Source organism: Lolium rigidum, chromosome 3 (genome assembly GCF_022539505.1).
Source record: "Lolium rigidum isolate FL_2022 chromosome 3, APGP_CSIRO_Lrig_0.1, whole genome shotgun sequence".
Taxonomy (NCBI): domain Eukaryota; kingdom Viridiplantae; phylum Streptophyta; class Magnoliopsida; order Poales; family Poaceae; genus Lolium; species Lolium rigidum.
Genome location: NC_061510.1, coordinates 62,144,591 through 62,156,748, shown reverse-complemented (window position 1 = coordinate 62,156,748; position 12,158 = coordinate 62,144,591).

Genomic DNA, 12,158 nt, shown 5'->3' with positions numbered 1-12,158 from the left:
ACAGCTCCTTCACTATTTAAAACAGCAAGAGGATTAACAAGTGAAGAAAATGCTGAAGAGAGAGAAAGTCAAAATGCGTCCTGGTTCAGTGAATCTGGTGTCGAAGGCAATAGAAGCATAGAAAGGGGGATCACAACGAACCACATGTTGGGCCCGTTGACTCTGCTAATGGTTTTAGTTTTTTTTTTTGGGAATTGCTAAGGTATTAGCTAGAGGAGCATGAAAGATTCAAATTGATTTAGAAGAACCATAACTACTCCCTCCGTTCCGCCAAAAATATCTCAACTTTATCAAAATCTAGATGTATCTAAACATTATCTATTGGTAGATACATTCAAATTTGAGTAAAGTCTAAAATAAACCTTAAACTTATAGAGGGCGTTGTAAATATACCCTGAACTATCAATCCTTGGGATCAGCACCCTGAACTCATAGTTCCCGGTGGATACTTGTCGACAACTTGATTCTTGACAGTTTCGCTAATGTGGCCACCGTCAATGCCGGGATCGATGAGGACTCGAAAATTTGAAGAGTGAACATGCATAGAGACGGATCTCCTCCTTGTGCCGAGCTCGAGCGCGCTGAAACACATGATGCTCTGGTCACTAGCCGTCATAACGGCCGCGGGTACATGGGAAGAATAGCCGCCGGTTGTTTCTGTTGTCATCCCAAAGAAGCACCACCTCGCCGGGTTCCTCTCATCTCCCTCAATGTCCAAGCAACTGAGCCAGCTGTTGGAGCCAGCTCGTGATGCTGCTAAGTGCGCCGCCCAACATGGCTGCAGAGCGACTCGAAACGACGAGCTCTAGCATTTTTGCACGCCGCCGCATCAATTGCTCTTGCTGATCTTCTTCCTTGTGACAACAGTCAGGAACTTCCCAGGATGCGCTGATGGTAGGGGGCGTCGCCGTCATTGTTCCTCAGTACTAGATGCAGTTGTTCGTGCTCCGGCGGCCGATCCTCCAGCCGAGCGTCGATGAAGATGACCATGCTTCAGCCGCGAGGGACGCGCTCGCGTGACATCTACGCCTCGTCAGTCCACTCTATCCGGCGGGCGAGCGGTCTCCGGTTTCCGCATCGCTCTCCAGGCGCCTCACCTGGGCTGTGCGGGCATCTGATGATGGAGATGGGACGCGCTACCCCTGCTCAGGATGGGTTGTCGGTGTAGAGAGAGAAAATATTGATACTATACATGGGCCCCAAATGTCAACAATCCTTCCATTTGGGAACGGCCTAATTACTACCTTGGACCGGGAACCTTAAGTTCAGGGTGCTGATTTCTGGGATTGCCGGTTCAGGATTTGATCCCAACACTCTCTACAAGTACAAGGTTTCTTTCAAATTTTGATAAAGTTGAGACACTTTTGGTGGAACGAAAGTAGTATTAGGAATGAGAAATTATTACCCCCTCCATCCTAAAAACATGTCAAAATTTTATCTAAAATTCAGTATATCTAGACCCTATCTAGAGAGTACAATTTAATTGGGAGACAACTAGATTGCCCATATGCATGTTGTCTATCCTCTTGAAACCATAAGGACAATATAGTTATATGATCGGTCCACAACGATTTGTGTGTTCACTTCTGTGCATGTCTGTTACATGTGCACATAAGACTACTCATAGTGGGAGTAACATAGGTAGTAACATCACACATCTCAAGACATTTTGGTGATATGGCATGATAATAAATGATGAAAGAGAATGAGGTGGTAACTAGCTATGTTACCATAACATCACACTTTCCAAGACAACATGAGTCTACAACATAATTAATATTAGTTTGCATGACACCACACAAATGTTACTCTCCACTATGAAGGTAGTAACATAGAGTAGTAACATGTGCATGTTACTACTCTATGTTACTCCCACTATGACTAGTCTAAGGCCTTTCATAATGGGTGTTTTTTAGCGCGATATTCTAGGTACTTTGCTTATGTGGCACCCTATTTATTGATGAAAGAGAGTGGTATTGTATCTTAGCTTAGGCTGGTCATAGTGCATAGTATCATATACTAGTATCATGTATATGATACTTGTCTATGATACTATCTCTATAGTGGGTGGTATTATAGTGTAGTATCATAAACTTTTAATTTATTATTTTGTAGAATCCCAATGTAAATCTATGTACAAGATCTATTTGGTATTTACTTTTCTCGTAACGTGCGCTATGATACAATATCTACCTATGTTACTCTAATCCTATCTCTTCTCATTAATTAGATGCCACGTCATTATTTTTGTGGGTCTAGAATGCATGATACTACCTATGATACTAACACTATGACCAGCCTTAGATACAACACTTGCACGTGGTCATAGGCAAAAGTCATTAAATTTAGATACAACACTAAGAAACAATGCATTGAAGTACTTGTATCTTAACAAACATCAATGACTATGATAACGTGCTAAGAGCCAATCCATTGTGAAAGGCCTAAGTTACCCCTCTGTATCGATGTCTCGGCAGTTAAGAAAATCCTTTAATTACAATTATTTATTTACTTGTGACTCTAAATACAGTTTAGCGTCTACATTTTGCATAAATCTGCAGCAAGTATTTAGAGTCGAAGGAAGTATTTTTACTTGGTTTATATGATACAAAAAGTAAAATTGGTACTTTTCAATATGAATATGTTGTCATTAATTTTTTAATATTGCATATTAATAGGATAATTATATTTGAGAAACGAAGGGTAGGGATGACATCCATTGCGTCTGTACATAGTAGGAGAACCATTGATCAAAGCATCTTCTTAGGGTGTGTTTTGTAGCCTGTGTCACTATAGAAATACTTTTCCCGCTAAAACAACTTGACCTCAGACCAGCTGAGCTGAGATTATACCGCAGTGTTTAGTAGCTTGGGTGTGCTCACCTATGCTGAGCAAGGATGTTGTTTGGTGAGCCAAGTTGAGCTCAGCCCGTTCAACGTTTACAGAAATTAACTAATTTAAAGAGGTTCGCAAGTTTACAAAAAGAATCTTGAACAGAAAGATAAAAAGCAATCAGGTCGTTGGGCTGAGATCCTCGTGTCGCTGGGTTGCCGAACGAGGCTGGGAGAGGCGGCAGAGGAGGGCGCCCGCCGACGGAGGAGGCACTCGATGGAGTCTTCACCGGCGAGGGAGGGGCGGAGGCGGGTCTTCGCACGGGAGAAAGCTAGCGACAAGAGTGACCACAAAGAAAGGGACGGGGGAAATGGTTCGGTCGGGAAAGCGGGGTGAGCCGCACATCGCACTCAGGGCCGGTGGCGGGTGGCGCGATGCGTTTTTCGGGATGCACTCAACCGAGCTGACCTGAGAAGCTCTCCCAACTAGGCATGGCTCAGAGGATTTTTTCGTGTGAAGTGGGCAGTGCCCAATTGGCCCGAGCCAACCTACCAGACGACAACAACTAGAAAAAAACTAGGATAAGGTGAGAAAATCTGAGTTCACCCAGTCTACCAAATACACCCCTAACAAGGTCTTACATTTCTGGAGAAATGGAGTAGACTAGGAAGTTCGCAGCGCAGCGCGGCGCACGCCACGCCCGTGTTGTCTACGGTGTGGTTTATTTTTAAAAATGGCGCTATTTAGGTTTAAGAGTGCATGATTACTTTTTCAAACTTGACCATGTCCTTGGTTTCAAGATCGTTGTTGGTTACAATTTTGTAGAAATAATACAATATCTGGATTGCTGAAGTACCGTGGAAGTGCCAGGGAAATAGGCGGCGGATGATGGAGTGATTTTCTTTATAGATCATTGTATAAATATTGTAGAAATGTTTCCATGTTCTACTCGGTGGATTTTTCTGTTTTCACTTGCCTCCCCCCCCCCGTGTCGCACCCAGGCGACACCGGGGGCTCCCTGCCGCTGCCCCAAACCCTCCCCACCGGCCTCCCCCCTCGCCGCCGCTGCCGCCGGCCCTTGCTGCGGCGGCGGGCCCTGCTGTCAAAGGTGGCATGGGCTTCTTCCGTCGACTGGAGGCGCAGGTGGAGGGCTGATGCGACTGGGACGTCGTCGGCCAGCTCGCCGGCGCATGGATGTCGGGGCGGCGGCCCCGGGGGCGGTGGCGGTATCCGCGCCGGTGCTGCATCGGCGGAGGTCGGGCGGCGGCCGGCTGCGTGTCTAGCAGCGGTGTGGTTTTCGATCTGGGGCTCCCCAGATCCGTTTTGGGGGCGGGCTCGCCGCCGGCCCCCCTCGGCGTGGCTGCTGCCCAATGGCGCGGTCAGGGCTGGATATTGGTCTGGGATGGCCCGATCTGGGCCTGGGCGGGGCTGATGCTCGCCGGCGCTGGCATGCCGGTGCGGCGGCCCCTGGGACGCGGTGGTGAAGGGTTTGAGGCGGCCGGCTTCGCCTCGGCACAGAGGTTGCACGGAGGACGGCGGATCTCGGGGTGTCTCAGCGTGGCGGTCGCGTGGAGGCTGCTCCCAGCTTCGTCGGTGTCCCGGTGGCCATGGTGGGCCACTGCGTGTGGCAGGCTGCCATTGCTGGCACCTGCAAGCCCATGGCAGAGGTGAGCCATGGTGCATGGACGGCGGCGCGGCGTTCTGGTGGACCGGGCGTTTGTTCGCAACGTCCCGCGGACGGCGGCAGGTTTGGCATGAGGAGCTGGCCTACTGTGCGTGGAGGCCGGAGCGGCGGCTCCGGGAACAAGGCGTGTTGTTGGTATGCCCTGGCTGTGTGGGCGGCGGGGTATGTCTCCGTGGCATGGGCGGCGCCCCTGTTGCGGTGGTTTGTGCTCGTCCGGAGTTTGGGCTGTCTTTGACAGTGGCGGTGCTGTAGGTCTCCGGACGAAAGTCTTGCCCGACTCGGTCGGTGCCGGCAACGACGACGCCCGAGCGTCGTTCTCCTCCTTGGAGGCGTTGCCGTGGAGTCCTCACACACCTCCGCCTATCATTCCGGGGTGAAAACCCAAATCCAGCTGCGCTGGATTGAATGACGGCAACGTCTTTGGACGTCGTGACCTCCTTGGAGGTGTCATTTTTTGGAATGTTTGGGAGCCACCTCCGGCAATGCCGGACTACTGCTTGGGTCGATGTTTTCGTGTTCCGTCGGTGCGCGAGTGCCGCTGGCTTGCTTTGCGGCCTGCCTCACCCCTCGAAGCTTGAAAGGCCTAGCTGTCTCTCTCGGCTCTGACTTCCTTTCCAGGGACGTGGACCGGGCAGTCGCGGCGCTCGCTGTTGCCGTCGTGCTGGTGCCTTTCGGCGGCGCTCCAGACCTGGTTTATCCAGGTCGTGTGGCCAGGTGTGCGGGTTTTCGCCGGTTTTCCCAGAAAAACTGTGCCGTGTGTGGTTTTCTCTTGTCTGGTTTTCCTTATAAACCGGACACGGTGTTGTGTTTGTATCGGTTTTCGGCCAGTTTCCCTTATAAACTGGCCAAATTTCCCTCTTCTTAATGAAAAGGCAGAGCTCCTGCCGGTTGCTCCAAAAAAAAAAGTAGAAATAAAACAATATATGGGTTGTTGAAGTACCACAAAAGTGCCCGTGAAATAGGCGGCAGATGGTGGAGTGCTTTTGTTTTCGGTGTTGCTACAAAGGGAAATGGTAGTATTTCTCCGGCCGAAAGAGGCAACAGGTGATGGAGTAGAAGAAGGTCATCCGAGGTGAAAATGTGACGGATGGTGGAGTAAGTATATTTTTTTGATGTTATCGTAGAAGAACACAACATTATTTTCCCCTAATAAAAGAGGGGGAGGATGTTGGATTTTATTTTAATCACCGGTGAAGAATTATACACTACGTTCTAAATAAATATCGGCGAGTAATTACTGTCTAGAACCACGGTTCAGGTTGAAGATTCGTATCAAAATTAATACCCTTGTACATCATTGCAAAATGACCGATTGCGAAATATACTGCATTAAATAATTAATAGTAGATGGTTAAAGGCGTGTTTCATAGTTGACATCGGCAATGTCAAGATGTCTAGTAAGAAATTGCTTTCTAGAAAAATATAGGTAGTTATCGCCTCGTGAAATACTGCGAAAACTAAACGTGAGGTTGAAATTACCACGTTGTTGCATCGTTGAGAAATTATCACGGCTGGAATATGCGCCCTCAAATAATTAAATATTAGGTAATTAACGATTTACTTTATAATTTATGCCGAAAAATTACTGTTGACGGTCAAGGATTGGACCTAGAAATTGTTTTTGGGATATTATAGGTCCGCCCTGAAAAAGATAACTGCTATATTGTTAACGCGACTAATTATTACAGAAGCTAACTGTTTCAAACGATGATTTACTGTGAGAAATTACCATCAGATTCTCAAAAAAATTGTATGAGAAATTTTTCTCAAAATTACCATTAGATTTTTAAAAAATAGTATGAGGAATTTCTAAAATAAAAAAAACTAATAAATAAGGTGCACTGTTCACGTGCACTGTTTATGTGCGTGAACAGTGACAAAATCAATGAGAGAGCTGCAAAGTGGCTCAACTTTTATATATAGTATTATAAATATTGTTGAAATAAAACAATATATGGGTTGTTGAAGTACCACATAAGTGCCTGTGAAATAGACGTTGGATGGTGGAGTGCTTTTGTTTTCGGTGTTGCTACAAAAGGAAATGGTAGTATTTCTCCGGCCAAAAGAGGCAACGGGTGATGGAGTAGAAGAAGGTCATCCCAGGTGAAACTGTGACGGATGGTGGAGTAAGTATATTTTTTTCGATGTTATCGAAGAAGAACACAACATTATTTTCCCCGAATAAAAGAGGGGGGGGGATGTTGGATTTTATTTTAATCACCGGTGAGGATTATGCACTACGTTCTAAATAAATATTGGCGAGTAATTACTGTCTAGAACCACAGTTCAGGTTGAAGGTTCGTGTAAAAATTAATACCCTTGTTTGTCATTGCAAAATGACCGATTGCGAAATATGCGACATTAAATAATTAATAGTAGATGGTTAAAGGCGTGTTTCATAGTTGACATCGGTAATGTCAAGATGTCTAGTGAGAAATTGTTTTCTAGAAAAATATAGGTAGTTGTCGCCTCGCGAAATACTGCGGACTAAACCTGAGGTTGAAATTACCACGTTGTTGCATCGTTGAGAAATTATCACGGCTGGAATATGCGCCCTCAAATAATTAAATATTAGGTAATTAACGATTTACTTTATAGTTTATGCCGGAAAATTATTGTTGATGTTCAAAGATTGCACTTAGAAATTGTTTTTGGGAAATTATAGGTCCGCCCTGAAAAAGATAACTGCTATATTGTTAGCGCGACAAATTATTACAGAAGCCAACTGTTTCAAATGACGATTTACTGTGAGAAATTACCATCAGATTCTCTAAAAAATAGTATGAGAAATTTTGCTCAAAATTACCATCAGATTTTTTAAAAATACTAAGAGGAATTTCTAAAATAAAAAAAAACAAATAAATAAGGTGCACTGTTCATGTGCGTGAACAGTGACCAAATCAATGAGGGCGCTACAAAAAGTAACAATATTTTTCCAAACATGCCGTAGAAAATAGCATTAGTATTTTCTAATAATAAAAGATTCAACAAATGGTGCAGTGCTTTTCATGGAATGTTCATGCAGCAATTTTTACATGGTAATGTTCATGTGCCATGAACAGTAGCCAAATGGCTGAGAAGCCAGCAAACCCATCCAGCTTTTATATATAGTATAGTATTATATTAGGTAATTAACGATTTAGTTTATAGTTTATGCCGGAAAATTAGTGTTGATGTTTAAAGATTGCACCTAGAAATTGTTTTTTGAAAATTATAGGTCCGCCCTAAAAAAGATAACTGCTATATTATTAGCGCGACTAATTATTATAGAAGCCAACTGTTTCAAATGATGATTTACTGCGAGAAATTACCATCAGATTCTCTAAAAAATAGTATGAGAAAATTTTCTCAAAATTACCATTAGATTTTTTAAAAAAAGTATGAGGAATTTCTAAAATAAAAAAAATAAGGTGCACTGTTCACATGCACTGTTCATATGCGTGAACAGTGACCAAATCAATGAGAGGGCTGCAAAGTGGCTCACTCTCCTGCAAGCAAAAAAGCTTCAGGTTTAATATATAGTATTTTTTGGGAAATTATAGGTCCGCCGTGAAAAAGATAACAGCTATATTGTTAACGCGACTAATTATTACAGAAGCTAACTATTTCAAACGACGATTTACTGCGAGAAATAGTATGAGAAATTTTGCTCAAAATTACCATTAGAATTTTTAAAAATAGTATGAGGAATTTCTAAAATAAGAAACAAATAAATAAGGTGCACTGTTCACGTGCACTGTTTATGTGCGTGAACAGTGACCAAATCAATGAGTTCACGTGCTCGACAACGACTTCTCCCCGGGTTACAACTGCGACACGACGTCTAAGCAAAAACCATGACTTCACCCCATCAGCGCTCGGGGGCTCGCTTATTTTTTCATAAACAATTTGGCGGCATTCACTTTTGTTCTTTGGTTGTTTCTACTTCGGATCGACTTTTTCGCTGCACTCGAAGACTTCATCGACTCAGCTGCACGACCTAATTCCGTTGACTCCGTCATACCCAATAAGTTAAGTGTTGTTTTTTACTCAAAGTTGATTAACATTTACTTTGTCGCACCCGAAACTCAGGGGTTGCGCTGTGCGAATTCACTCTACAACTCAGTTCGGCAAAAGAAGAACTGCACCAAGGAAAAACTACATCAACAAAGAACTTGGAACCCGAAGAAAATTTTCTTCAAGGAGGACCCGACGAAATTTTCCTCAAGGAGGAACCCGAAGAAATTTTCCTCAAGGAGGAACCCGACGAAATTTTTCTCAAGGAGGAACCTGACGAAATTTTCTTCAAGGAGGACCCGAAGAAATTTTTTTTAGGAGGACCCGATGAAATTTTCCTCAAGGAGGACCCGAAGAAATTATCCTCAAAGAGGAACCCGAAGAAATTTTCCTCAAGGAGGAACCCGAAGAATTATCCTCAGGGAGGAACTCGACGAAAATTTACATCAAAGAGGAACCAAAAAAAAAGAGGATGGAAAAATCTTCAGGTTCATTGACTCGTCATTTATTCCGATCAAGAGCATCGGCAATGTACCTGATGACAATATAGAAGAATCCAATATATTCGGCAATCCCATCACACCGCGAAAAATATAGAAGAGTCCGAAAAATGAGTCATTACATCAGCCGAACAAGGCGCTAGACAACATATTCTCAGAGTGCGTCCGCCGCGGTAAAAACTCCGAATGCCGTGACTCGTAAAAAGGTCACGAAGGTAAGACCCCAGGATCCGTCCTGTGTGGCGCGGCATCGCACCCGAATGCGCTCTGCGACTTTATCCACATCAACAGATGTGAAGAAAAATCCCGACGGACGCGCTGTGGATCCGGTAATTTTGCCGGAATTCAGTTTCGGTAAGTCCTAAAGCGGCACGTTCTGAATTACGTAAGTATCCTGAATTCGTGTCCGGGGACGCTGATACGCCTCCGAAGTATCGATAATTTCTTATGTTTCATGCCACATTATTGATGATATCTACATGTTTTATGCACACTTTATGTCATATTCGTGCATTTTCTGGAACTAACCTATTAACAAGATGCCGAAGAGCCGATTCTGTTGTTTTCTGCTATTTTTGGTTTCAGAAATCCTAGTAACGAAATATTCTCGGAATTGAACGAAATCAACGCCCAGGGTCCTATTTTGCCACGAACCTTCCAGAAGATCGAAAGGGATACGAAGTGGGGCGACGAGGCGCCGCCACCATAGGGCCGCGCGGCCAGAGAGGGGCCCGCGCCGCCCTATGGTGTGGGCCCCTCGTCAGCCCTCCGACTCTGCCCTTCCGCCTACTTAAAGCCTCCGTCGCGAAACCCCCGATGCGAAGAACCACGATACGGAAAACCTTCCAGAGACGCCGCCGCCAATCCCATCTCGGGGGATTCGGGAGATCTCCTCCGGCACCCTGCCGGAGAGGGGATTCATCTCCCGGAGGACTCTTCACCGCCATGGTCGCCTCCGGAGTGATGAGTGAGTAGTTCACCCCTGGACTATGGGTCCATAGCGGTAGCTAGATGGTTGTCTTCTCCTCATTGTGCTTCATTGTTGGATCTTGTGAGCTGCCTAACATGATCAAGATTATCTATCTGTAATTCTATATGTTGTGTTTGTCGGGATCCGATGGATAGAGAATACCATGTTATGTTAATTATCAAGTTATTACCTATGTGTTGTTTATGATCTTGCATGCTCTCCGTTATTAGTAGAGGCTCTGGCCAAGTTGATGCTAGTAACTCCAAGAGGGAGTATTTATGCTCGATAGTGGGTTCATGCCTCCATTGATATCCGGGGAGTGACGAAACCCCTAAGGTTGTGTTGTGCTCGTTGCCACTAGGGATAAAACATTTATGCTATGTCTAAGGATGTAGTTGTTGATTACATTACGCACCATACTTAATGCAATTGTCCGTTGTTTAGCAACTTAATACCGGAGGGGTTCGGATGATAACCTCGAAGGTGGACTTTTTAGGCATAGATGCGGTTGGATGGCGGTCTATGTACTTTGTCGTAATGCCCAATTAAATCTCACTATACTTATCATGACATGTATGTGCATTGTTATGCCCTCTCTATTTGTCAATTGCCCGACTGTAATTTGTTCACCCAACATGCTTTTATCTTATGGGAGAGACACCTCTAGTGAACTGTGGACCCCGGTCCATTCTTTTATACTGAAATACAAATCTGCTGCAATACTTGTTCTTTACTGTTTTCTTTCAAACAATCATCTTCCACACAATACGGTTAACCCTTTGTTACAGCAAGCCGGTGAGATTGACAACCGCACTGTTTCGTTGGGACAAAGTACTTTGGTTGTGTTGTGCAGGTTCCACGTTGGCGTCGGAATTTCTGGTGTTGCGCCGCACTACATCCCGCCGCCATCAACCTTCAACGTGCTTCTTGACTCCTACTGGTTCGATTAAACCTTGGTTTCTAACTGAGGGAAACTTGCCGCTGTGCGCATCACACCTTCCTCTTGGGGTTCCCAACGGACGTGTCAATTACACGCATCAAGCAAATTTCCGGCGCCGTTGTCGGGGAGATCAAGACACGCTCGCAAGGGGAGTCTCCACTTCCCAATCTCTTTACTTTGTTTTTGTCTTGCTTTATTTTATTTACTACTTTGTTTGCTGCACTTATATCAAAACACAAAAAAAAATTAGTTGCTAGCTTTACTTTATTTACTGTCTTGTTTGCTATATCAAAAACATAAAAAAATTAGTTACTTGCATTTACTTTATCTAGTTTGTTTTATTTACTACTGCTAAAATGGCCACCCCTGAAAATACTAAGTTGTGTGACTTCACAACTACAAATAATAATGATTTCCTATGCACACCTATTGCTCCACCTGCTACTACAGCGAAATTCTTTGAAATTAAACCTGCTTTACTGAATCTTGTTATGCGAGAGCAATTTTCTGGTGTTAGTTCTGATGATGCTGCTGCCCATCTCAATAATTTTAATTGTGTGAAATGCAAAAGTATAAAGATGTAGATGGTGACATTATAAAATTAAAATTGTTTCCTTTCTCATTAAGAGGAAGAGCTAAAGATTGGTTGCTATCTCTGCCTAAGAATAGTATTGATTCCTGGACTAAATGCAAGGATGCTTTTATTGGTAGATATTATCCCCCTGCTAAAATTATATCTTTGAGGAGTAGCATAATGAATTTTAAACAATTGGATAATGAACATGTTGCTCAAGCTTGGGAAAGAATGAAATCTTTGGTTAAAAATTGCCCAACTCATGGATCGACTACTTGGATGATCATCCAAACCTTCTATGCAGGACTAAATTTTTCTTCGCAGAATTTATTGGATTCAGCTGCTGGAGGTACCTTTATGTCCATCACTCTTGGTGAAGCAACAAAGCTCCTCGAAAATATGATGGTTAATTACTCTGAATGGCACACGGAAAGAGCTCCACAAGGAAAGAAGGTAAATTCTGTTGAAGAATCCTCTTCCTTGAATGATAAGGTTGATGCTATTATGTCTATGCTTGTGAATGATAGGACTAATGTTGATCCTAATAATGTTCCGTTAGCTTCATTGGTTGCCCAAGAAGAACATGTTGATGTAAATGATACGTCTCCGACGTATCGATAATTTCTTATGTTCTATGCCATATTATTGATGATACCTACATG